The sequence below is a fragment of the Tursiops truncatus genome, chromosome 5 (genome assembly GCF_011762595.2).
Source record: "Tursiops truncatus isolate mTurTru1 chromosome 5, mTurTru1.mat.Y, whole genome shotgun sequence".
NCBI classification, from domain to species: Eukaryota; Metazoa; Chordata; class Mammalia; order Artiodactyla; family Delphinidae; genus Tursiops; species Tursiops truncatus.
Genome location: NC_047038.1, coordinates 65,096,976 through 65,124,223, shown reverse-complemented (window position 1 = coordinate 65,124,223; position 27,248 = coordinate 65,096,976). Strand labels below are relative to the sequence as shown.

The 27,248-nt window shown below is 41.8% G+C and overlaps 1 protein-coding gene across 18 annotated transcripts in view; it reads left to right on the top strand.

Annotated features, from left to right (window-relative positions):
* APBB2 (amyloid beta precursor protein binding family B member 2) overlaps nucleotides 1-27,248 on the top strand; it is a 373,668-nt gene that overhangs the window by 32,832 nt on the left and 313,588 nt on the right. Inside the window, exon 2 of one of the 18 annotated variants that reach the window (XM_019928273.3) lies at nucleotides 403-439. The exons of the other annotated variants lie outside the window; for them this stretch is intronic. The gene's annotated coding sequence lies outside the window, so the exon portion shown is untranslated. The remainder of the gene's footprint in view (nucleotides 1-402; nucleotides 440-27,248) is intronic. 18 annotated transcript variants of the gene reach the window in all.

Here is a 27,248-nt window from a genome sequence, read left to right as displayed (position 1 = left end):
AAACCCAGCATTGCTTTAGGAAGTTTCCTCTAGTGGATAGGATGGATTGACGAAGAATTGGAACCTGGGAAAACACTTAAATGAAGCTACTGTTATAGATATCATACACCTGTCATAGGACATATATGTGTCATATTTTGGAATTATTTTAATGTTTTAAATGTTTAGTGTTGATATTTTCATGTGCAGTTTTCTAGGGTCTTGATGTTGTTTGGTTTTCATTTGGTATATTAGGGAACATCAGTGTTTAGTTAAACATGAAGTTACCATAAAATATTAGTAAACACGTATAGGCTCTTGTGTGTGCCAGAGACACTGTGCTTAGTGCTTTATATATATTGACTCCTATTAACCCTCAACAGCCATGTGAGGTGCTGAGACCATGTTATCCTCATTTTGCAGATGAGGAAACTGAACGTTGCTCAAGGATATACAGCTGGTAAGTGGGACTTGGACCCAGGCCATCTAGTTCCGATTATACATTCTTAATTACTTCGTTATCACCTTTTCACTTAAAAAGAAAGAATTAATTTAACGTTCTGTAAGAGAAGATAAAGATGCCAGTAAAGCAATCTTTACATAAACACTGTGAATCCCTTGTCTCAATATATTTCCTTTGTGTTTTTTAAAAATAAATTTTTCCCAATTACAAAATAAGGAAGAAAACCTTTTTTTTTTTTTTTTCCCCTGGTACACGGGCCTCTCACTGTTGTGGCCTCTCCCGTTGCGGAGCACAGGCTCCGGACGCGCAGGCTCAGCGGCCATGGCTCACAGGCCCAGCCGCTCCGCAGCATGTGGGATCTTTCCGGACCGGGGCACGAACCCGTGTCTCCTGCATCGGCAGGCGGACTCTCAACCACTGCGCCACCAGGGAAGCCCAGAAAACCTATTTTAATGCAAAAAAATTTTTTTAAGTTATATTGTGGTTTTATCATTTTGCCAGGAGGAATTATAAAAATTTGGTAGTCCTTGACATTGCTTTGTAGGCTGCATGTCTCCCCATTTTTTCCTTTGTTTCATAACCAGAATAACTATCAGCCAAGTGGGTGAGTGTCCAGATCTGTCACTGTAGTAGATTTTATGTTTGCTTCTTGCCTTCCATTGCCCATAAGAGCTTCAGTCCATTTCAGTTGTATGTTTAGTTCCAGGGCAATAGAATCTTAGAGTGGGTAGCACCTGTGGTGTGTGTACATCAGCTGACTCCCAGAGATCACAGATGGGGACCCGAGAATTAAAGCAAACACGGTCATGGTGCTAATTATTGGAAGAGCCACAGTTGGAGGGCAGGACCCGGGACATCGGCCCAGTGTCCCTCCAACAGCATGGTTTAGGCTTTGCACGTGGAGGGTAGCGGCATATGCCACCCCAAAAAATGACTGTAGGAGTTTAGGACGTGCCACCTCCGAATATGCCACTTTGATGTATTGATTATTCTGAACTGTAGGCGCTTGAAAAAAACAATAGATGAAAGGGAGAGGCTTTGACCCAACTCCCCTTATCTGCCTGAAAACAGATCCTCCAAAAGGAACTTAGTTGTCATAGATCCTCACTCCAGGAGCTTCATCAACCAGGGAGGACTGACTCTTATCGCAGGAGAGGAGCCTAGGTGTCGACACCACCCCCAGACAGACTTTGTCACAAACTATCATACGTCCTGCCTAATCTTCTAAGGGCCCGTTCATCTTTCCAGAAAATCATTTACTTTCCGCTAAGAGGCCAGCTTCCCCCTCCCCTTTCCCTACTAGGATGGTGTTTAAGTCTGAATTCTAAGGCACCTCCTTGAGTTATTCATTTTCCTCTGGGTATCTTCCATGTATACAAAGTATACATGTTAATAAGTTTCTGTTTGTTTTTCTCTTGTTAATCTGTCTTTTATTACAAGGGTTTCAGCTAAGAACTCAGGAGTGTGGAGGGAAAATTATTTTTCCTCCCCTACAGGGTTTTATGTCCCCCCCTTTTTTTTTGCATATTGTTTCCATTCTATTTCATTTGCGTAGTATAATTGACAGTGAAATTTTGTATTAATTCAGCCAAGTCCCAGTGCTTTGAAGTGGGGGTAGGACTATTAGTTCAAAATGAGTTTTTGTTCAAAACATTTCAATTTGAGTATTAATACAATCTTAAAATTTTTTCCCTATAATTTTAGTTTTTTCAACCCAATAATGCTAAATGAAACTTCCTATGTTAATTTCCCTCATCACTATTGTACTTTTCATTTGTTTTGCTTGTTTTTCCTAACGCTAAATTAAAACTTTAATCCTGAGCTGTGGGCCAACGTGGATAAGCTATAAAAAAAGGCTGAGTTCAGAATTAAACTAAACCTATGGCATTGGCTTAGTTTGGTTTATGGTTCAAAACAGCTTTCTATATTGATAGTAAGAGAAAATGTTTTGCAGTATCTCATGAAGGACTTTTTATATATTACTTTTTGATTCTGCGCTAGTTTCTTGACCTTTGAGAGAAAGTCCCCTGAGGGCTCTGCGTTTATTTGGTTAATGCTGTTAACTGCTAAAAAGCATAGTCTCTGTAGGAATTGGGTGTGGGTATAATGTTACTAAAAAGAGACATATGCTGTGCAGTTTCACAAATTGTTACATTTTCTTCATGTGGTTACAACCTCTTTTTGGAGTCCTTATACTTTTTGTGATTGGTGTATCTTTCCTGTACATTGTATTTTGTCCCCGTTTTATCATCTACCAGTTATGTCTCAGTAATAGAGCCAGGAGGCCAGAATCTCTTGAATATTCTGTGCAGAATTTTGTGTTTACAGGATAAGTTCTCTTATCTGGGATTATCATGACCAGCAGCTGCTCAGTTGAAGTGGAGAAGTGTAAAAAAAAAAAAAAAGCTACATTTATATCTTGAGCATTTTATTTTAAATTCAAACATATAAATGTACATCTGTTTGCTGATTTCTGAGGTAGGACCTGGTAAGTGGTTTCCATGTTGTTTTTTGCACTTCAACCATAACCTGTGATGTCTGGTCCACCTGGTTTTCGGTTTGGCTTGCTTTAAAGTGTTATTGGAACTTCAGGATATTTGTGAACTATGAATGTAGAATCTTTCCAGATTTTTCTGATTTGCCTCCCCATCCTTTGCCACTTCTTCATGCCTAATATAACAGTAGTTATTTTAGTGTTACTCTTTTATTGTGTTATTCCACAGTATTCAGATGTTCAACTTCGTTTTCATAGAAACATTTTTTCTGAACTCATATTTTATGTATTTATATACAATTTATTATGTGTTTGGGTACAATTAAATTAAATTATAAGAACAACTGGCATAAATAGAAGTAAACACATCTGACCCTAGAGGAGGATACAGCTTTGCTGGTGGGAGCACATCACTGCTTCTTAACCTATATATGGTAAAGGTCTAGTCTTTTTATTTTCTATCTGTCATGGACCTATACTATTATTAACAAAAAAGGAAAGAAATAAAAAAGACATATGATATGCAAGCCTTAATTCTTTTTAACATTTTAGAAACAACATAAATAAAATTACATCTCAGTAAGTACAAGCACAACAAATATTGTGGGAAAAAATTACAAAATCTGTACATGTTCTTCAGAAGCATGTGTGTAGGCAATTCACATAAAGAATCACTATTACTCTTGTTAATTTGTTAATCCAGTTATAACTAAACAAAATTTGTGAGTAAAATGATGATGCTCCACATTAAATACCCTATGTATACTTCTAACAAACTCTGTGTATATCAGTGCTTAAGATTTTTAGTGTCAGAAATGAACTTCTTTCTTGTTTATCTACTCTAGGCTGGGTTAGTGATAGTTTATCTTGGGGTTAATGAATAACGTATATCTAAATTGGTTGTGGGTTTGTTTTAATAACACCCATGGTAGCGGAACTGGCCTTGTAAAGGGATGTTGATGAAGATGAAAAAAGGCAAAGCAGTTTCAGCAAGCTGAAGATCTTCATTTTTCACTTTTCTTCCAAATGAAGCAAGCGATGTTCTAATGTCGAAATTCACCTTCAGTTCTTCCTCAGTAGCCAGTTCCAACTTGTCCTTTAAACTTATGGTCAAATTTAAATGATCTTTTGATGAAAAAAATGGATGTGGATTTTAATACATTTATATTAAAATGTATTAACAGAGTAACCTTAAACCGTTCCTCGTGGTCACATGGTTCTACAGCACTTGACTAGTAGGCAGCTGGTGCCTCACGCAGCTCACCTCACAAGGTCAGCACCGCCAGAACTGGTCACTGAGATGAGTTCACTATTCATGCACTTGGATGTGGCAACTGTGTGTAATGACTACCCACGTTTGTACATGCTCACTCTCCATTTCCTGGGCAGCTGGTGACAAATAGTTTGCAGACTGGCATCCATCTCTGGACCACACTTTGAGAAGCCCTGGGCTCAGGTAGCACCTCTTACTGGCTGTGAGCCGCTGGTGTGCTGAAACATCAGTTGTTATGCTCTACAGAGGCAGTGGGATGTGCTAATTAATCTGGCAAGTCGGTTAAAGGGGAGAACAGTTAAGAGAGCTGCTTTTGCTTTTGCATAAACGCCCCTGCCCCCCACTAAGGTTCTTAGCTTTCATGAGAGTCACAGTAGCAGATGTATGTGTGTGCGTATTTGTACGTATTACGTGTCTGTTTATCCGATGGCTGTGAGGATAGGGATCATGCTGTCATCTGAAGGAGTTCACGACATGCCTCCCAAAATGTGCCACTTTAGTATATTGATTGTTTTAAACTAAAGGCACTTGAAAAACAGCAAATGCAGTGCGCGGCTTTCTCTGAACTCCCCTTATCTACCTAAAGACAGACCCTCCAAAAGGAACTCAGTTGTCACAGATCCTCTCCCCAGGAGTTTCATCAACCGGGGAAGATTACCTCTTCACATACACCACACCCGGACAGACTTTATAACAAACTCTCATGTCTCCCATCTATTCTTCTAAGGGCCCATTCATCTTACCTAAAAATCATTTACTCTCCCCTGAGAGGCCAACAAACATCCCTCCCTTTCTTTCCCGTATCACGATGGTATATAAACTCTCAAATCTCACTGCTTTTTTTTGGGTACTCACTTTATTTTTCCTGTGATGTCCACATGTGTGTAATATTAAAAATGAATAAATTTGTAGACCTTTTCTCCTGTTAATCTGCCTGTTCTCAGTTTATTTTGTAGACATAGCTATCGAACCTAGGAGGGTAGAAGGAAAGTCTCCCCCCACCCCCATCTTTGTCCATCGTTGAATTACCCACTGGGCTTTGCATGCAGCTGCTAGATATTGCTGCATGTTTTATATATATATATATACATACATATATATATATCTGTATATATATATATATACACACACATATATATATATCTGGAAGTTCAGTGGAGACATTTTCTAGAGCCAAGTTCTTTAAAGTGTAGTTTTCTTCTAAGGAAACAGCACACTTGAATTCTCATTTCTCCTCTGGTTTCCTTTGCCTGAGTATATTGCCTGGGCCCAGGAGAATTTAGCTGCTGTTACAGTGAAACATATCTTGAAAAAATGATCAGTTTGGGTGTTTCAATCCCCCACTTTTATCTTTTAACTAACTTAACAATTGTGAATTATTTTAAATCCTCCTATGAACAAGGACTGCTCAGGATAGCTGTGATTTATCCTACTTTCATGAGTTCATAGTTGAGGTAGGAGCAGGTTTTTCAAGCAAATGAAGTTTTGGCCATAGTTAAAACTCATTTTCATGAAAGTTATTAGAGGGGTCTTTGTTGTTTGATAAAGGAGCAAATGCCCTTATTGTAATAACCAGGTGTTTGAAAGAGAAGGCAACAATAAAGGCTACAGAGGGAAGTGAAAACGTACTGATGATGAGTATAGATTTATCTCAGAGTAAAAAAAGTGTAGTGTGTTAATTTTAGAAGCATTTTCTTTCTTGATGTTATACCTTGCAGTTTGAAGTTTTTCAATATCCTAAAAATAAGCTGACGTGACAGTCAAAAAATATCATTGAAAAAATGACAACTTGGCATCTTTTACTAGGCTTTTTTCTCCTCCAGCAGGTGAAAGAAAAAGCAGTTGTAAATTTCAAGCATATTTAGAGCAAAGGCATCATGACGTAATTCTTTTTTTTTTTTTTTAATAAATTTATTTACTTATTTTTGGCTGTGCTGGGTCTTTGTTGCTGCACACGGGCTTTCTCTAGTTGTGGCGAGCGGGGGCTACTCTTCGTTGCGGTGCACGGGCTTCTCATTGCCATGGCTTCTCTTGTTGCCGAGTGTGGGCTCTAGGCACGTGGGCTTCAGTCGTTGCAGCACACGGGCTCAGTAGTTGTGGCTCATGGGCTCTAGAGCACAGGCTCAGTAGTTGTGGCTCACGGGCTTAGTTGCTCCGTGGCATGTGGGATCTTCCTGGACCAGGACTCGAACCCATGTCCCCTGCATTGGCAGGCGGATTCTTAACCACTGCACCACCAGGGAAGTCCCCGTAATTCTAATAGCTATCACATAGTGAGTGCTTACCGTATCCATGTGCTTGACATACTATGCTTCATTTAAACCTTGAAAGAAGCCGAGGACTTGGGCAGGATCATCCACCCCTGTGTCTGAAGTGCAAAATGCTGTGCTAGACATTGGGATGTGGTGGTTTGCAAATCAGACTTAGTCCCTGCCCTCTGGTTGCTCCTAATCTAATCGGGAGACCAAGAGCCTTTATGTAATTAGAAGTAGTGGTAGGTTCTATGAAGAGAAATTGTAGGGTGCTATGAGAACACCACCAAACAGAGGGCGCTCATTAATTCTCAAGGTTGGTCAGTGAAAGCTTTGCTGATTAAGTGATATTTAAGCTGAAACCTGAATGATATTGATGAGTGGAAGTTAGCTAGGCTAAAGTGTGTGTGTGTGTGTGTGTGTGTGTGTGTATGTGTGTATGTCGGGGTAGAGGGGTGGGAAGACATTCTAGACAAAGAGCACAGTTTGCGCTGAGTCTTTGGAGTGAAGATCAAGGCTGACTCAGGGACTGGAGGGTGCAAGGGGGAGGGACCCTGATGAAGTGTGGGGTAGTGGGAAGGGCCCAGGACACCAGACTACTACCCAGATTTTGGTTTCTATTTCTAATGCAACGGAAAACTATCTAAGAGTTTTAGGTTGAGGAAGGACATGGATAGGATTACCTTTCATAAGGATCGTTCTAGGCCACTGTGGATATAGGTCCTAAGGGAGCCGTATAAAAAGGTTATTCAGTTGAAACCAACAGGCTGCTAAACCTTTGCTGAGTTGTGTATGAGTTTGGCTCTTGGCCCTTGGCTATTTTGTCCTCCATAATCCTTTATTCAGCAAGATTCAAAGCTGGCTGCTGACATCTCCTGCTTTACAAGATGCCTGTACCTTGAGTACATTCTTTTTGTTGGGAGCTGCCTGTTAATCTTTGCAAGAAAGTGTGGACAGTAATGATCTTTGGGTGTTACAGGCTTGCAGAATGGTTGTTGAGCAGGGCCCACGGCAAGTAGCTCTTTATCGCCGTAGTTTGGGGTCTGGCTCTCAGCTTTAATAACCTGGAGAATCAGTTCTTTTCTCAGCACACCTGTAAGGTGATTGGACTCTGGGGACTGGGCTTTTGTTAACTCAAATCATAAGAGATTCATGTAAACTAAAATATCAGGTGGTTAATGTTACAGACTAGAGCCAGAAAGAGGTCTGGACATGAGTTCTGGAGGGAAACCTACCCGGGAAGCCAAATGAGAGTGACATCATGCATCGGTTAGATCTCGATAAGGGCCATCTCTGCAGAGGAGACGAGACCCCTTAGTCCATTGGACATTAATGGACATTGTACAGGTTTTTGCTGCTTTTGGTTTCTTTTTCGTTGGTTCATACACTTCCTTGTCTATTTAAAATTTTTTAGTGTTTTAAACTTTTTATTCTGAAATAATTTTAGGCTTTCCAAAAAATAGCAAAATACAAAGAATTCCTTTACATTCTTCATTAAGATTTTCTTAATGTAAGGGTCTTATATAATCACTGTACAGTGATCAAAAATCAGGGACTAAACATTGATTTAATATTATTATCCAGGGACCTTATATAAATTTTGCCAGTTAATGTCCCATTATTGTTCTTTTTGGTCTAGGATCCAATCCAGGATTCATGTTACATTCAGTTGTCATAGTGCCTTAGTCGTCTTAATATGGAGCAATGCCTCACCTTTCTTTGTCTTTCATAACCTTGACCCTCTGGAGAGTAGTGGCCAGTTATTTTGTAGAATGCCCCCCCTCATTTTGGGTTTGTTGGCTGTTTCTTCATGATTGAGTGAAGGTTATGCATTTTTGTAAGGAATATTGTGGAAGTGATCTTGTGTGCTTCTCAGGGCCTCATATCATTCCTCGGTTTTTAACTATAAAGTAATTTATTTGTTCTTCCTTCCAAATGGATATGATAGTATTAAGTAGGCTCAAGCTTCTCAAACTTCAGATAATGTGGACCTCTGAGACTATGTCTGGGGGCACGCATTGCGGCTTGACAAACACTAACGAGTTAAATGCTGTCATTTTGAGTGATCTTGGTACCAGCATGCTTATAAATGCAGTTGTAGGAATTGAGATTACTTGACTGTAAGAAGGTTGGCATGTGAATGGCCTAAAGTATGCTTATATTATTATGTATTAATTTTTAAAAACATCAAAAAAAAAAAGAAAAAACAAATAGAAAGTTTCTAGATCTCAGACTCCTGGGGAAAATGTCCCTGGACCCCCCCCCCCCCCCCCCCCCCGTGAGGGAAGCTTTGGAGGAGGCTATGACTCCTTGCTAACTGCCTCATTTACCAGATCTTGTTAAGGGTTTTAGGAGTTCCCTGGGCTTGAACTGATTATTCAGGGTGGGTACCTCCCCCCTCCCCCCATAACCTACTCACCTCACCTATTATACATGGGCTTCTAACTTAAGAGTAACCTCATTCTGTTTTAGGGTTGTTTTAGATTCATAAAAGAAATAAAACTAGTCAACATTTTTCTTAACAAAGTTGATTCTTTCCTAATTCCTTCCATTTCTAGTTTTATCTTGAAAACCTACAGTAATATTTTCTTTTCCTTTTTTTTCTCTATTCATTTTTGACTTTTCACCCTGGTAAAATACTATTAAAATAAATCAGCTACATTTTAGCATAAATATAGTGAAAGCCAGCAGTTGCAATGATTGCAGCTTGAAAAATGTTAGATGGAGACACTTTAGAAGAAAGATTTCACTGTATCACAGGCTGCTGCTTTGAAATAACTCATGTTTCTCTCCCACCTCTAAACTGTCATTTTTCCAATTCTCCTTTTTTGGAAGCTTCAGTATTCAAAGGTTTGACAACAATTTAGGAAAATGAAATCACTCCCCACTGTGTGTGACATTTGCTTGAAGATAATTCATTTGGCTCAAAATTGACAGTTGCTGAATTGAGTGAAACAATGAAATGTTTGCACGAGTTCATTTTTTAAAGGAAGGAAATCCATCAAGGTGGCCATTTAATTGCAGGGCTCTGAAAGCCTTTATCTGAATATATATCTTTGCTTGGATATTTTCTTCTTCAGTTTCATGTAATGATTGGAATTCTTGGTACCTTTGCCTGTGCTGTATCTTACCTCCATCTTTGTCCATTCTTCCACCTTACTTTGGGTTGGTAATCAGTTTCCAGTATCAGGTAGGATAGATGCTATTGTAAATGGCAGAAAATTCAACTCAAATAGGCTTAAGCAGTAGAGTATCTGTTGGCTCAGTGAACTAAACAGTAGAGATGACATATCGGGTTTACGTATGGTTTGAACAAGGCTGTGGCTTCATTGCTCAGATCTTTAGGCCAGTGCTTCTCAAGCTATCTGAGGAAAGGAATTTTTTTTTTTTTTGGAAAGGAATATTTTAAGAAAAAATTCTAAACCAGTGCAGGTCAGTACTTTTATAAAATACAATACAAACACATGTGAATTACTAGAAAAATGAAATTTAAAAAGACAAATATATCCCATATATATATTTTTTAATTAATTAATTAATTAGTTAATTAATTTATGTCTGTGTTGGCTCTTCGTTTCTGTGCGAGGCCTTTCTCTCGTTGCGGCAAGCGGGGGCCACTCTTCGTCGCGGTGCACCGGCCTCTCACTATCGCGGCCTCTCTTGTTGCGGAGCACAGGCTCCAGACGCGCAGGCTCAGTAGTTGTGCCTCACGGGGCTGGTTGCCCCGCAGCATGTGGGATCTTCCCAGACCAGGACTCGAACCTGTGTCCCCTGCATTGGCAGGGAGATTCTGAACCACTGCGCCACCAGGGAAGCCCTATCCCATATTTTTAAAGTTAAATTCAACAGATGTAAAACTTTTCTGCCAAGTTGCTGTAAATGTTTCTAAACATGCTTATTTCTGTCCTGACCTTGTAATAGACTGTTACAGGCTATTGAGAAGCCCTGCTTTGGGACTGGCCTTTCCTGCCAGCTTTTGCAGTGTGTTTTTTTCGGGGTGGTAAAATGGCTGCTAGTAGCTTCCACAATGATGTGTATCCTTGTTCACATCTAGGGAAAGAGTTTTCCTAACTGTTGTTCAAAAGTGTTGAGGTTCATACCGATTAGATCAATTCAGAGCCCTTCCCTGTGATCAGGGGAATGCCATTGGCTCCTTGTTCCTGTTATTTGTCCATTCTCGAACCACTGACTGTTAGAAGGAAGATAGGAGCATAGGGATGGGGGTGGGCAGTCTCACTTAAACCATATGTTTGCCATTCAATGCTGGGGAGGCACCTGCAAGACTGACGACTATTTGGTATTAATAAAGACACCAATAGCCACCATTTGTATTTATGTTCAGCACGTGGTGTAACAAAAAGTTAATATTTCGTCTTTGTCCCAGGTTGCTGGCACAGAGCTCCCAGAACCGTTGGAATCCCTGAGTGGTCAGAATGTCTTTTGTATGCTAATGAGATGAATTCTGGCTAAGGGATGGAAGGACACTGCTAGGTAGCTTCAGGGTGAGGGCTGGGCACCAGAAACACCAAGCCTCATTGATTAGATGGCTGAGCTTCAGCCCCTCCCTGAACTCGGAGGGTTGGGGGAGAAGAGAGGGACCAGAGATTAAGTTCAGTCACCAAGTGCCAGTGATTTAATCAGTCATGTTTAGGCAATGAAACCTACGTAAAACCCCCAAATGACTGGGTTGGTGAACACATTGTGGTGCCTGGAGGGTGGCGCACCCAGAGAGGGCATGGAAGCTCTGTGTACCCCCTCCCCTCAGACCTTGCCCTGTGCGGCTCTTCCATTTGGCTGTTCCTGAGTTGTGTCCTATGTGATGAACTACTAAATGTAAGTAAAGTGTTATCCTGAGTTCTGTGAGCTGTTCTCGTGAACCTGAGGGGGTAGGTGTTGTGGGCGAAGTCAGATAGAAATGCAGGTGACCTGGGAACTGGGTGCTCGTCACTGGCATCTGAAATGAGGACAGGCTTGCAGGAGTGAGCCCTTAAACTTGGGGGTCTGATGCTCCCTCTGGGTAGTTGGTGTCGAAATTGAATTGTAGGACGCCCAGTTGGCATTGGAGGATCAGAGAATCAGAGATAGTTCTGCAGCATTCCCGAGAGACAGGTGCTAATGTGACCCGAGCGTACAGTGAGGAAATAGACAAGCGATTTACGAGTGATACACAGCTAAAACTCGCACACCTGAGGTTCTTTGGATTCCAAATCTCAAACTGCCTTCCTTCATGTGCATGTGTTGCAGACATCTCAAATGGTCAATTGAAATACAAAATACTTGATTTTTTTTGTGGGGGAAGTATTCAAGATGTAATGGTTTAGGGAAGTGGTTTATTACTCCGATGGTGAAACTTTCTGAAAATGGGGCCGAAGGGAAAATATACCCACTTAAAATCCTTTGTAAAATAAAACTTAAAAAGAAAAATGAGAATCCAGAATTACGCCCAGAAGGTGGACATTATGTTAACCTTGATATATACTTAAACACCTGGATTTAATATAGTCCTCTAAAAAATAGGTATGCTTTAAGGAATCATTTAGGAACATTCCTAAGTGAAAGGAATCAACCTCTAAGTTATAACTTTCTGTTGGTTCTAAAAATATTTGGAGTTTACTCTCTGTGATTACATTAAAGCTAGTGTGATACAGGATTTGAAATTCAGGGGATAAAATAGCTATTTTAGTTATTTAAAAGTTACCATGAGAAGTGATATTATTATTTCACTTTTTAGGCAGTCTGTATAAAAAATGAGGTTTTTTGGTTTGCTTTTTTTTTAACATCTTTATTGGAGTATAATTGCTTTACAATGGTGTGTTAGTTTCTGCTTTATAACCAAGTGAATCAGTTATACATATGTTCCCATATCTCTTCCCTGTTGCGTCTCGCTCCCTCCCGCCCTCCCTATCCCACCCCTCTAGGTGGTCACAAAGCACCGAGCTGATCTCCCTGTGCTATGTGGCTGCTTCCAACTGGGTATCTATTTTACATTTGGTAGTGTATATATGTCCATGCCATTCTCTCACTTTGTCACAGCTTACCCTTCCCCTCCCCATATCCTCAAGTCCATTCTCTAGTAGGTCTGTGTCTTTTTCTTTTTTTTAATAGTGTTTATTTATTTTTACTTGTTGACAGTTTGCTTTATTTATTTATTTATGGCTGTGTTGGGTCTTCGTTTCCGTGCCAGGGCTTTCTCTAGTTGTGGCAAGCGGGGGACACCCTTCATCGCGGTGAGCGGGCCTCTCACTATCGCGGCCTCTCTTGTTGCGGAGCACAGGCTCCAGACGCGCAGGCTCAGTAATTGTGGCTCACGGGCCCAGTTGCTTCGCGGCATGTGGGATCCTCCTAGACCAGGGCTCGAACCCGTGTGCCATGCATTGGCAGGCAGATTCTCAACCACTGCGCCACCAGGGAAGCCCATAGGTCTGTGTCTTTATTCCCGTCTTACCCCTAGGTTCTTCATGACCTTTTTTTTCCCCTTAGATTCCATATATATATGTTAGCATACGGTATTTGTTTTTCCCTTTCTGACTTACTTCACTCTGTATGAGAGACTCTAGGTCCATCCACCTCACTACAAATAACTTGATTTCATTTCCTTTTATGGCTGAGTAATATTCCATTGTATATACGTGCCACATCTTCTTTATCCATTCATCTGTCAGTAGACACTTAGGTTGCTTCCATGTGCTGGCTATTGTAAATAGAGCTGCAATGAACATTGTGGTACATGACTCTTCTTGAATTATGGTTTTCTCAGGGTATATGCCCAGTAGTGGGATTGCTGGGTCATATGGTAGTTCTATTTGTAGTTTTTTAAGGAACCTCCATACTGTTCTCCATAGTGGCTGTATCAATTTACATTCCCACCAACAATGCAAGAGTGTTCCCTTTTCTCCACACCCTCTCCAGCATTTATTGTTTCTAGATATTTTGATGATGGCCATTCTGACCGGTGTGAGATGATATCTCATTGTAATTTTTTTTTTTGTGGTACGCGGGCCTCTCACTGCCGTGGCCTCTCCTGTTGCGGAGCACAGGCTCTGGATGCGCAGGTTCAGCCGCCATGGCTCACGGGCCCAGCCGCTCCGCTGATGCAGGGGAACTCTCAACCACTGCACCACCAGGGAAGCCCTCATTGTAGTTTTGATTTGCATTTCTCTAATGATTAATGATGTTGAGCATTCTTTCATGTGTTTGTTGTCAATCTGTATATCTTCCTTGGAGAAATGTCTGTTTAGGTCTTCTGCCCATTTTTGGATTGGGTTGTTTGTTTTTTTGTTATTGAGCTGCATGAGCTGCTTGTAAATTTTGGAGATTAATCCTTTGTCAGTTGCTTCATTTGCAAATATTTTCTCCCATTCTGAGGGTTGTCTTTTGGTCTTGTTTATGGTTTCCTTTGCTGTGCAAAAGCTTTTAAGTTTCATTAGGTCCCATTTGTTTATTTTTGTTTTTATTTCCATTTCTCTAGGAGGTGGGTCAAAAAGGATCTTGCTGTGATTTATGTCATAGAGTGTTCTGCCTATGTTTTCCCCTAAGAGATTGATAGTGTCTGGCGTTACATTTAGGTCTTTAATCCATTTTGAGTTTATTTTTGTGTATGGTGTTAGGGAGTGTTCTAATTTCATACTTTTACATGTACCTGTCCAGTTTTCCAAGCACCACTTATTGAAGAGGCTGTCTTTTCTCCACTGTATATTCTTGCCTCCTTTATTAAAGATAAGGTGACCATATGTGCATGGGTTTATCTCTGGGCTTTCTATCCTGTTCCATTGGACTTTATTTCTGTTTTTGTGCCAGAACCATACTGTCTTGATTACTGTAGCTTTTTAGTATAGTCTGAAGTCAGGGAGCCTGATTTCTCTAGCTCCATTTTTCATTCTCAAGATTGCCTTGGCCATTCGTGGTCTTTTGTGTTTCCATACAAATTGTGAAATTTTTTGTTCTAGTTCTGTGAAAAATGCCAGTGGTAGTTTGATAGGGATTTCATTGAATCTGTAGATTGCTTTGGGTAGTATAGTCATTTTCACAATGTTGATTCTTACAATCCAAGAACATGGTATATCTCTCCATCTATTTGTATCATCTTTAATTTGTTTCATCAGTGTCTTATAATTTTCTGCATACAGGTCTTTTGTCTCCTTAGGTAGGTTTATTCCTAGATATTTTATTCTTTTTGTTGCAGTGGTAAATGGGAGTGTTTTCTTGATTTCACTTTCAGATTTTTCATCATTAGTGTATAGGAATGCCAGAGACTTCTGTGCATTAATTTTGTATTCTGCTACTTTACCAAATTCATTGATTAGCTCTAGTAGTTTTCTGGTAGCATCTTTAGGATTCTCTATGTATAGTATCATGTCATCTGCAAACAGTGACAGCTTTACTTCTTTTCCAATTTGGATTCCTTTTATTTCTTTTTCTTCTCTGACTGCTGTGGCTAAAACTTCCAAAACTATGTTGAATAATAGTGGTGAGAGTGGGCAACCTTGTCTTGTTCCTGATCTTAGTGGAAATGGTTTCAGTTTTTCACCATTGAGGACGATGTTGGCTGTGGGTTTGTCATATATGGCCTTTATTATGTTGAGGAAAGTTCCCTCTATGCCTACTTTCTGCAGGGTTTTTATCATAAATGGGTGTTGAATTTTTTCGAAAGCTTTCTCTGCATCTACTGAGATGATCATATGGTTTTTCTCCTTCAACTTGTTAATACGGTTTATAACATTGATTGATTTGCGTATATTGAAGAATCCTTGCATTCCTGGGATAAACCCCACTTGATCATGGTGTATGATCCTTTTAATGTGCTGTTGGATTCTGTTTGCTAGCATTTTGTTGAGGATTTTTGCATCTATGTTCATCAGTGATATTGGCCTGTAGTTTTCTTTCTTTGTGACAGCTTTGTCTGGTTTTGGTATCAGGGTGATGGTGGCCTTGTAGAATGAGTTTGGGAGTGTTCCTCCCTCTGCTATATTTTGGGAGAGTTTGAGAATGATAGGTGTTAGCTCTTCTCTAAATGTTTGATGGAATTCGCCTGTGAAGCCATCAGGTCCTGGGCTTTCGTTTGTTGGAAGATTTTTAATCACAGTTTCAACTTCAGTGCTTGTGATTGGTCTGTTCATATTTTCTATTTCTTCCTGGTTCAGTCTCGGCAGGTTGTGCATTTCTAAGAATTTGTCCATTTCTTCCAGGTTGTCCATTTTATTTGCATAGAGTTGCTTGTAGTAATCTGTCATGATTCTTTGTATTTCTGCAGTGTCAGTTGTTACTTCTCCTTTTTCATTTCTAATTCTATTGATTTGAGTCTTCTCCCTTTTTTTCTTGATGAGTCTGGCTAATGGTTTACTAATTTTGTTTATCTTCTCAAAGTACCAGCTTTTAGTTTTCTTGATCTTAGTTATCGTTTCCTTCATTTCTTTTTCATTTATTTGTGATTTGATCTTTATGATTTCTTTCCTTCTGCTAACTTTCGGGTTTTTTTGTTCTTCTTTCTCTAATTGCTTTAGGTGCAAGGTTAGGTTGTTTATTTGAGATGTTTCCTGTTTCTTAAGGTAGGATTGTATTGCTATAAACTTCCCTCTTAGAACTGCTTTTGCTGCATCCTATTGGTTTGGGGTTGTCATGTTTTCATTGTAATTTGTTTCTAGGTATTTTTTGATTTCCTCTTTGATTTCTTCAGTGATCTCTTGGTTATTAAGTAGTGTATTGTTTAGCCTCCATGTGTTTGTGTTTTTTACAGATCTTTTCCTGTAATTGATATCTAGTCTCATAGCGTTGTGGTCGGAAAAGATACTTGATACAATTTCAATTTTCTGAAATTTACCAGGGCTTGATATGTGACCCAAGATATGATCTATCTGGGAGAATGTTCCATGAGCACTTGAGAAAAATGTGTATTCTGTGGTTTTTAGATGGAATGTCCTATAAATATCAATTAAGTCCATCTTGTTTAATGAATCATTTAAAGCTTGTGTTTCCTTATTTATTTTCATTTTGGATGATCTGTCCATTGGTGAAAGTGGGGTGTTGAAGTCCCCTACTATGATTGTATTAGTGTCGATTTCCCCTTTTATTGCTGTTAGTATTTGCCTTACGTATTGAGGTGCTCCTATGTTGGGTGCATAAATATTTACAATTGTTATATCTTCTTCTTGGATTGATCCCTTGATCATTATGTAGTGTCCTTCTTTGTCTCTTGTAATAGTCTTTATTTTAAAGTCTATTTTGTCTGATATGAGAATTGCTACTCCAGATATGAGAATTGCTACTCCAGCTTTCTTTTGATTTCCATTTGCATGGAATATCTTTTTCCATCCCCTCACTTTCAGTCTGTATGTGTCCGTAGGTCTGAAGTGGGTCTCTTGTAGACAGCACATATACGGGTCTTGTTTTTGTATCCATTCAGCCAGTCTGTGTCTTTTGGTGGGAGTATTTAATCCATTTACATTTAAGGTAATTATCAGTATGTATATTCCTATTCCCATTTTCTCAATTGTTTTGTGTTTGCTATTGTAGGTCTTTTCCTTCTCTTGTGTTTCTTGCCTAGAGAAGTTCCTTTAGCATTTGTTGTAAAGCTGGTTTGGTGGTGCTGAACTCTCAACTTTTGCTTGTCTGTAAAGATTTTAGTTTCTCCATCAAATCTGAATGAGATCATTGCTGGGTAGAGTAATCTTGGTTGTAGGTTTTTCTCCTTCATCATTTTAAATATGTCCTGCCACTCCCTTCTGGCTTGCAGAGTTTCTGCTGAAAGATCAGCTGTTAACCTTATGGGGATTCCCTTGTGTGTTATTTGTTGTTTTTCCCTTGCTGCTTTTAATATGTTTTGTTTGTATTTAATTTTTTGATAGTTTGATTAATATGTGTCTTGGTGTGTTTCTCCTTGGATTTATCCTGTATGGGACTCTATGTGCTTCCTGGACTTGATTAACTATTTCCTTTCCCATATTAGGGAAGTTTTTCAACTATAATCTCTTCAAATATTTTCTCAGTCCCTTTCTTTTTCTCTTGGGACCCCTATAATTTGATTGTTGTGCCAGAGGTCTCTGAGACTGTCCTCAGTTCTTTTCAATTTTTTTTCTTTATTCTTCTCTGCAGTAGTTATTTCCACTGTTTTATCTTCTAGGTCACTTATCCATTCTTCTGCCTCAGTTATTCTGCTATTGATCCCTTCTAGAGTATTTTTAATTTCATTTATTGTGTTGTTCATCATTGCTTGCTTCCTGTTTAGTTCTTCTAGGTCCTTGTTAAATGTTTCTTGTATTTTCTCTATTCTATTTCCAATATTTGGATGATCATCTTTACTATTATTATTCTGAATTCTTTTTCAGGTAGACTGCCTATTTCCTCTTCATTTGTTAGGTCTGGTGGGTTTTTACCTTGCTCCTTCATCTGCTGTGTGTTTTTCTGTCTTCTCATTTTGCTTATCTTAACTGTGTTTGGGATCTCCTTTTTGCAGGCTGCAGGTTCGTAGTTCCCATTGTTTTTGGTGTCTGTCCCCAGTGGCTAAGGTTGGTTCAGTGGGTTGTGTAGGCTTCCTGGTGGAGGGGACTAGCGCCTGTGTTCTGGTGGATGAGCCTGGATCTTGTCTTTCTGGTGGGCAGGTCCACGTCTGGTGGTGTGTTTTGGGTGTCTGTGGTCTTATTATGATTTTAGGCAGCCTCTCTGCTAATGGATGGGGCTGTGTTCCTGTCTTGCTAGTTGTTTGGCATAGGGTGTCCAGCACTGTAGCTTGCTGGTTGTGGAGTGAAGCTGGGTCTTGGTGTTGAGATGGAGATCTTTGGGAGATTTTCACCGTTTGATATTACATGGAGCTGGGAGGTCTCTTGTGGACCAGTGTCCTGAAGTGGTCTCTCCCACCTCAGAGGCACAGCCCTGATGCCTGGCTGGAGCACCAAGAGCCTTTCATCCACACGGCTCAGAATAAAAGGGAGAAAAAATAGAACGAAAAAATAGAAAGAGGATAAAGTAAAATAAAATAAAATAAAGTTATTAAGATAAATAAAAAATAATTATGAAAAAAATTTTTTAAAGTAAAAAAAAAAAGAACTGACGGACAGAATCCTAGGACAAATGGTGAAAGCAAAGCTATACAGACAAAATCTCACACAGAAGCATACACATACACACAACAAGAGGAAAAGGGGAAAAAATAATAAATCTTGCTCCCAAAGTCCACCTCCTCAATTTGGGATGATTCGTTGTCTATTCAGGTATTCCACAGATGCAGGGTACATCAAGTTGCTTGTGGAGCTTTAATCCGCTGCTTCTGAGGCTGCTGGGAGAGATTTTCCTTTCTCTTCTTTGTTCGCACAGCTCCCGGGGTTCAGCTTTGGATTGGGCCCCGCCTCTGCGTGTAGGTCGCCTGAGGGCGTCTGTTCTTCGCTCAGACAGGACGGGGTTAAAGAAGCAGCTGATTCAGGGCTCTGGCTCACTCAGGCCGGTGGGAGGGAGGGGTACGGATGCGGGGCGAGCCTGCGGCGGCAGAGGCCACCGTGACGTTGCACCAGCCTGAGGCGTGCCGTGCGTTCTCCCGGGGAACTTATCCCTGGATCACGGGATCCTGGCAGTGGCGGGCTGCACGGCTTTCTGGAAGGGAGGTGTGGAGAGTGACCTGTCCTCGCACACAGGCTTCTTGGTGGTGGCAGCCGCAGCCTTAGCGTCTCATGCCCGTCTCTGGGGTCCGCGCTAATAGCCGCGGCTCGCACCCGTTTCTGGAGCTCCTTTAAGCAGCGCTCTTAATCCCCTCCCCTCGCGCACCAGGAAACAAAGAGGCAAGAAAAAGTCTCTTACCTCTTCTGCAGCTCCATACTTTTTCCCGGACTTCTTCCCACCTAGCTGTGGTGCACTAACCCCTTCAGCCTGTGTTCACGCCGCCAGTCCTCTACCTGCAATCCGACCGAAGCCCGAGCCTCAGCTCCCAGCCCCGCCAGCCCCGGCGGGTGAGCAGACAAGCCTCTCGGGCTGGTGAGTGCTGGTCGGCCCTGATCCTCTGTGCGGGAATCTCTACGCTTTGCACTCTGCATCCCGGTTGCTGTGCTCTCCTCCGCGGCTCTGAAGCTTCCCCCCCCTCCGCTACCCACAGTCTCCGCCCGCGAAGGGGTTTCCTAGTGTGTGGAAACCTTTCCTCCTTCACAGCTCCCTCCCACTGGTGCAGGTCCCGTCCCTATTCTTTTGTCTCTGTTTTTTCTTTTTTCTTTTGCCCTACCCAGGTACGTGGAGAGTTCCTTGCGTTTTGGGAGGTCTGAGGTCTTCTGCCAGTGTTCAGTAGGTGTTCTATAGGAGCAGTTCCACGTGTAGATGTATTTCTGATGTATCTGTGGGGAGGAAGGTGACCTCCGCGTCTTACTCTTCCGCCATCTTCTCCTGGTCTGCCTGGTTTGCTTTTTAAAAGGGATTTATCATCACAGAAAGTATCTTTTAAGCACTTAATTGTGTTTGTGCTGTCTGGTACTAGGAGAATTTATTGTGTTCTCTAATTAGATAAAGGGAAATTGTGTGTCTTGAGATCATCTCTAAATCAAAGGAGACTTCTCCTGTGCCCTGTGTCAGTGTCTTGGAAATTTGTAGCCCTAAACTACTGATTGTAATTTGTGTGTACCTTCAAAATCAGTTGAGAATTCAGAGATTGAGGTTGTGATTTAAACTCTTGCTTACATTGTATTCCTAGATAAAATAAATATAGAGCCCATTAGGATTTATCTTTACAGTTAATTTTCTTCCTTCTATGATCCCTGTCTTTGAAATGTTAGAGAATGTTTATATTGATGTGGGTTTTAATTCGAAGCTATAAAAGTGTGTTACTTGGGCTTCCCTGGTGGCGCAGTGGTTGAGAGTCCGCCTGCCGATGCAGGGGACACGGGTTCGTGCCCCGGTCCGGGAGGATCCCACATGCCGCGGAGCGGCTGGGCCCATGAGCCATGGCTGCTGAGCCTGCGCGTCCGGAGCTTGTGCTCCGCAACGGGAGAGACCACAACAGTGAGAGGCCCGCGTACTTCAAAAAAAAAAAAAAAAAAAAAAAAGTGTGTTACTTGAAGTATTATGGAAATAATTTTTTTTTCCTTAAGAACATTGTTTCTGTTTTCTCACATCAGCTTTTCATCCTCTACTTTTCCTGCCTTCTGCTCCCACGTATTCAGTTGACAGATCATGTCACTTCCTTTTCTTTTTGGTCATTCCCAGTGGCCTCTTTCAGAACCCTGTTAACTGGATTCCTGGCCTCTAGGACATTGTCAGTGCTGCTGCTAACTCTGTCTAATACAGATCTAGTGCTACTCGCCTCATCAAACATGCTCGATGATTCTCAAATACCCAGCAGATATTCAGGAGCTTTCCTTACCAACTCTTTCCCCATAAAATCTTTTATCCACTAGCGCTGCTATCAGTTTAAAACATGCCAGAAACATTCCCACCTTACTAACATTGCCCAGTTCATCCTCTATGTTATATTGTCTTTTGCTCCAAATGGGCCCAAACCATCTTTTTTCAAAGTCTAGCTTAGGTCCCACCACATCCTTGAAGTTCTTCTAGAGCCTTCTCAGATAGTTCTCATCTGTCCCCTTTGAATTAACATTATGGCCTTTATCACCCTCATGAGATTGTGTCTTCTCAGAGATAATATCTTCTCTTATTCACCTTGGTATTCCATCAGCCTTGCCGTGTTGGCACTCAGTAGATAGTTGTTGAACTGAATCCACAGTTAGATGGAATTTACTCTTTTAAAACAGAGAGGAGAAGGGAAGAAGGGAGGGAGAGAGTGAAAATATGAAAATGAATGTGAATGCCTGTGGGTGAGCCCAGGCATACTTCCTTTGTATAAGGTACAGTGCAGAGCACCGAGAGAGATAAAAAGAAAGCTCAGCAAAATCCAGACTCTGGGAGACACTACAGGACAATTGACCTGGTTTCCTCAATGCAGCGCTATTTACAATAGCCAGGACATGGAAACAACCTAAATGTCCAACGATAGATGAATGGATAAAGAAGATGTGGTACTTATATACAAAGGACTATTATGCAGCCATAAAAAGGAACAAAATGGTGTCATTTGCAGAGATGTGGGTGGACCTAGAGTTTGTCATACAGAGTGAAGTCAGCCAGAAAGAGAAAAACAAGTATCGTATATTAACACATATATGTGGAATCTAGGAAAATGGTACAGGTGAACCTATTTGTAGGGCAGGAATAGAGACGGAGACGTAGAGAATGGACATGTGGACACAGGGGGAAGGGGAGGGTGGGACAAATTGGGAGATTAGGTTTGACATAAACACACTACCATGTGTAAAATAGGTAGCTAGTGGGAACCTGCTGTATAGCACAGGGAGCTCAGCTCAGTGCTCTGTGACAACCTAGATGGGCAGGGGAAGGTGGGAGGGAGGTCCAAGAGTGAGGGGATGTATATGTGTATATGTATATGTGTATATATGTGTATACATATAGCTGACTCACTTCATTCTACAGCAGAAACTAACACAACATTGTAAAGCATTTTACTCCAATTAAAAAAAAAAAAAGAGAGAGACAGACAGAGATGAATAGGGGACCTAGAGGTTAAAAGAGACTTATGAAATATATCAACCAGTTGCAGTGTATACACTGTTTGCATTCTGATTCAAACAAACTGTAAGAAAACATAAGACAATTGGGGAAATTTGAGCACTGATCAGATAACTGGTGTTAAGAAATTACGATTAATTTTCATAGGCATGATAATGTTAGTGTGTTTATGCTTTAGAGTATCCTTATATGTCAGAGATACACACTGAAATACTTGTAGACGAAAGGATGTGATGCCTGGGATTTCCCTTCAGCCAGCCTGAAGTTGGTGGGAGTGGTGGAGGGGTAGGGAATATGTGGTTTTGGAGAGCAAACTAGACTGGGTGTGAATTGATAATTGTTGAAGCTGGATCATGGGTGTTACGGGGATTCCTTCATTCTTTATACTTTTTTATATGTGTGAAAGTTTCCATAATAAAAGGTATGAGATATAAAATAAGGGGTAAGACATGAATCTTGTTTTTAAAGAATTGAAAGGACATGAAATTGGCATTTGGGAGGCTCAGGTTCTAGCCCTCGCTCACTCTCCAAGTACCTGTGTGACTTGGAGTCACCCATTCAACGCTTCTGGGCCTCACAGACTCTCCTGAGTAAATGAGCTCACTGGGTGGTCCTCATTGCTACTGGTCGATTGCAGTGCTGCTCTTCTGAGAGAGACTTTGGGCCTGTACTGCAGGAGAAAGAGTCTGGATTCAAGGAGCCGTGTCTGTGAAGGGCATGATTTTATTCAAGGTGTATTTGCCAAATCCTACTTCCAAACTCGTTGCCTCCTCTTCCCCAGGGAAACTGGCAGCATTCTGTAACACACGTTGTCTGTGAGTTTGAGTTGATAGAATTTCAGGCAAAGAGCAAAGCAGCATCCTGTCGTGAGCTGGGAAGTCTTATCCACAAAGTTGACGCTGTGTTTGTAGTGATTAAGAAGAGCTCAGACTCTGGAGGCCAGGTTCCAGTCCCCGCTTAACTACAGGCTGTGTCCCCCCGGACAGGTGACTTAACCTACCTTCCTTAGAGGGTTGTTGTGAGGATTAAATAAGCCAGTACATGCGGAGTGCTTTGAACAGTGCCTGGCACATAATAATGGCTCAATAAATGGCAGGTATTCTCATTGGCTCCAGTAGTGCTGCTTGTATTTTGGATTTCTAATTCTTATAGGCTCGTTGAGGCTTAAGTACGTTTGTTATCCTCAGTTGCTTCCTTCTCTCTCTCGGGGTTAGAAGCACGTTGGAGAGCTCACCATAGTCTATGGGACGTGAGAGCGAGAACAGGGTAACCTGGGAAGGGAGCTCGTGACCCGAATTGCCTCTTAGAGGTTATCCTGTCTGCGCTGCCTGTCACTTGGCTGTTGATGGGCTGAGTCGCTGAAGGATTTGGCTGAGAGGGCATAGTTAGTGGAGCCACCTCTGGAATCCGGTCCCCTGGCTGCTGGTTATTTCTGTGGCTGTGTTCAGCTTCCTGAAGTCTCGTTTGGCATCCTCACTGATGACTAGGGTGCAGTCTTTCTGATCTATCTAGTATTTAAAAAAAATCATCCCCTGTGTTGAGAAGGAAAGTCTGGAATACCCTAGCATTTGTAGGGCAGGGAGATGGGAGGAAGCGTGGTGTTCTTGGGCACTCTGACTAATCGCTTGAGCAGCAGGGATTCTGTCACTTCCTTTCTAAGGCCTCGTGAGCTCAGACCCTTGTCCTCCCCATCCAGGCCGGCAGCACCTGGGAGGCCCCTGCCCGTTCCTTACAGCCCGCTTGCTCCAGGCCCTGGATCAGTGCCTCACAGTTGCCTGAATTACTTCTCCATCCTTGTTTTCATCCTTTATGTTTCCCAATAAATAACATTGTTTCTCCGGCACCCACAAAGTAGCATCCTGTGATTTTTTGGGGTTTTTTTTTTGCCCTTAAGCCTATTGCTTTCCTCCTTAATGTTATTTCTTCATTGCCTTCATTTTCTTTGGATGCGTCAATTTATTTTCTGTTCATTAAGCTGAAAATAGGTTTACAAGCTTCTCTTATTTATTCCAGGGATGAGATTCCAGTTTATAGATTATCCACATCCCTTTGCTTTTTCTGCACCTTTGAGGCACTTTACAGCTCATGGAAATTTCCTAATAACAAGGAAAATAATATCTCTATAAGATTTGACAGATTACATAAAGATTTCATAGAGAAAATAACATACTAGACTTAAGAGTTGAGAAGGCTAATAAAAAGAAATGAAATTGAGTTATTTGTAGCAAGGGGGATGGACCTAGAGTCTGTCATACAGAGTGAAGTAAGTCAGAACGAGAAAAAGAAATACCGTATGCTAACACATATGTATGGAATCTAAAAAAAAAAAAAAAAATGGTTCTGAAGAACCTAGGGCCAGGACAGGAATAAAGACGCAGACAAAGAAAATGGACTTGAGGACATGGGGAGGGGGAAGGGTAAGCTGGGACGAAGTGAGAGAGTGGCATGGACATATATACACTACCAAATGTAAAATAGGTAACTAGTGGGAAGCAGCCGCATAGCACAGGGAGATCAGCTCGGTGCTCTGTGACCACCTAGAAGGGTGGGATAGGGAGGGTGGAAGGGAGACGCAAGAGGGAAGACATATGGGAACATATGTATATGTATAACTGATTCACTTTGTTATAAAGCAGAAACTAACACACCATTGTAAAGCAATTATACCCCAATAAAGATGTTAAAAAAATTAAAAAATTAAAAAAAAAGAGTTGAGATGGCTAGATTTTAACCTGGTTTGAATTTCCATTGACAAACTGTCGGTCTTTGGACAAGTTATTTTTACCTTTTCCTACCTCAGTTTTCTCATCTGAAAAATGGAAATCTCTAGGGGTTGGCGGGAGATGATGTGTTCTTGGTATTGATTAAATTTAATAAACATTAGCTAATATTACTGTGGATATTGTGATCTTATTGAGCTTCACAGTATAGTGGTTTGTTTGTTTTTTTGAGGTAGATCAGGTCATCTTCTCCATTTTTATCTATTTCCGTTGATTCATCTATTCCTTTCCTTTTGCCTAGGAAAAAGAGAGAGAAGGAGGGGAGAGGTTTAAGGCTAATAAATTCTATTTATAGCTGTAGCATCAAGGCTTGGTGAGTTTGAGATTTGCCCTAAAATCCTCTCCTGGAGGAAGAGGCGAAGGGTGAGTGGAGGACTCCTTTCTGTATCTTTATACTCCAGCTTATTCTTGGTTCAGTACCACCGGAGAGGACCTGGGGGTGGGGTGGGGGGTGTGTCTGGAGCTTCTCCTTCAGTCCACTTTCATTGTCCTTGATTTATTTATTATTTATTTATTTATTTATTTATTTATTTGCGGTACGCGGGCCTCTCACTGTTGCGACCTCTCCCGTTGCAGAGCACAGGCTGTGGACGCGCAGGCTCAGCGGCCATGGATCACGGGCCCAGCCGCTCTGCGGCATGTGGGATCTTCCCGGACCGGGGCACGAACCCGTGTCCCCTGCATCGGCAGGCGGACTCTCAACCACTGCGCCACCAGGGAAGCCCTGTCCTTGATTTAGAACCATGTCCAGGGCTCCTGAGTGCAGGTGATAGGCCAGGAGGCAGTGTGGCGCAGTGGGCAGATATGCCCACTGTACTATAGAACCTTCTCAGCTCTGCTGCTGAACCTCTCTGCTCTTCGGTTTCCTCCTTTGTACAGGAGCTGTGCCATGGGATGACCTAGAGGAGCGGGACATAGGAATGAAGGGCATGACACCCAATGTTGGCTCCTTTTCGGGTTTAAAATGTGTTTCTGAGTCGTGCAGTGGAGGGCTCCTGCTAAAGGGATTTCGGGCCGCAGCACACAGGTTGCAGAGGCATTTGGTGGGCAGTGGTAGCTTCGAAACACCCCACCCTGCCAAGAAAGGCTGGTCTGGTAGAGTCGGGACTTGCTTTCAGCCAGTGTCTGACCTTCGAGTGGGCATGGGAATGACATTGCTTTGTCAAAATACACCTTCTGGGCTCTAAACCTGACCTACTGCCCAGACATGTACCTTTTGGAAAAGGTTCCTAGGTGCTCCTGATGCCGGCCTGGCTTAGAGCCACTGCTTTAGACAAATCAGAGTGACTGTTAATCCATTCGGTTCTCACACCAGCCCTACGAGTTCCGTGCTGTCATTATGCCCCTTCTGCATGACACGTCCGAGGTCACACAGCTAGGATGAGGTGGAGCCAGGTTTTGAGCCCCGGCGACCTGGCCTCGGAGTCCATGCCCTCGTCCCTCGTGTTTTCCTCCTCTCTTAATCAGAGATAGAATTGCCTTGGAAATGGGCTTTGGAGAGTGTAGTTCTTACTTAAGGGCTGGGGGAAATTTGGTAAGAACCAGCAGCTTCTTTTTTTTACTGACCCTGCGTTATTTCTTGGAGTATCCTGGCCTGGTTCAGATTTCAGTAAGATTCATACGTTGGAGCAGGTGTGTGTCCTGGTAGGTGGGGATGAAGGCAGTAGAGCAAATTGACAAGCCCGCCTCGCATGTTTGCAACTTCCGCTCTCCCGCGTACTCTTCAGTAGGCGTTAGCTTGCTCCAGGGGTGAGAATTTGGGGGTAATTTCTTCGGCTGTTTTCACTATAGGCAAAATGCTAGACTGAACGCCCTTCAAGGGTGGCTGGTCCTTTGAGACAGCCTGAGGAGAGTGGATTTCATTTCGTCTGTACTCGGAAGAGAGCGGAGCACAGTTCCCGAGGGCCTGCCGGCTCACGGCTTTAACAAGCCTGGCGTTAGACGGTCTTGGAGGACAGCTTTCACGCGGGAGCCGTTGCAGCCTGGGCCAGAGTGTTTGATAGTCTGGAGCATACGTGCTTTAGACCGACCTGCCCGAGAAAGTTGTGGAGCCCTCAGACAAATGCAGCAGGTATGAAAGAACAATAAAAACAGCCACTTGCTGTGTGCCGGCCACAGTGCTAAGGTCCTTTAGGACACTAGCCCTCATCCTCATGCCATCTGGAAGGTAGATGTTATGGCCCCCTTTTTATAGAGGAGGAAATGGACTCAGCAAGTTAAATGATGAGCCAGTCTCAAGGTCACACAGATAATAAGTGATGCAATCAGGATTTGAACCCACTTCTCTCAAGACTCCAAAGCCTGTGAACTTTCCTAATACTTTCCTAAAACTGTGTACTCAGCTTCACAGCAGACATCAGTTTGCAGATAAAAGTTTTCTCTTCTCTCTTCCTAATATAACATCAGGATTTACTTTTGGATACAGCGAATAAAATAAGCACTGCTCAATGTTATCCTG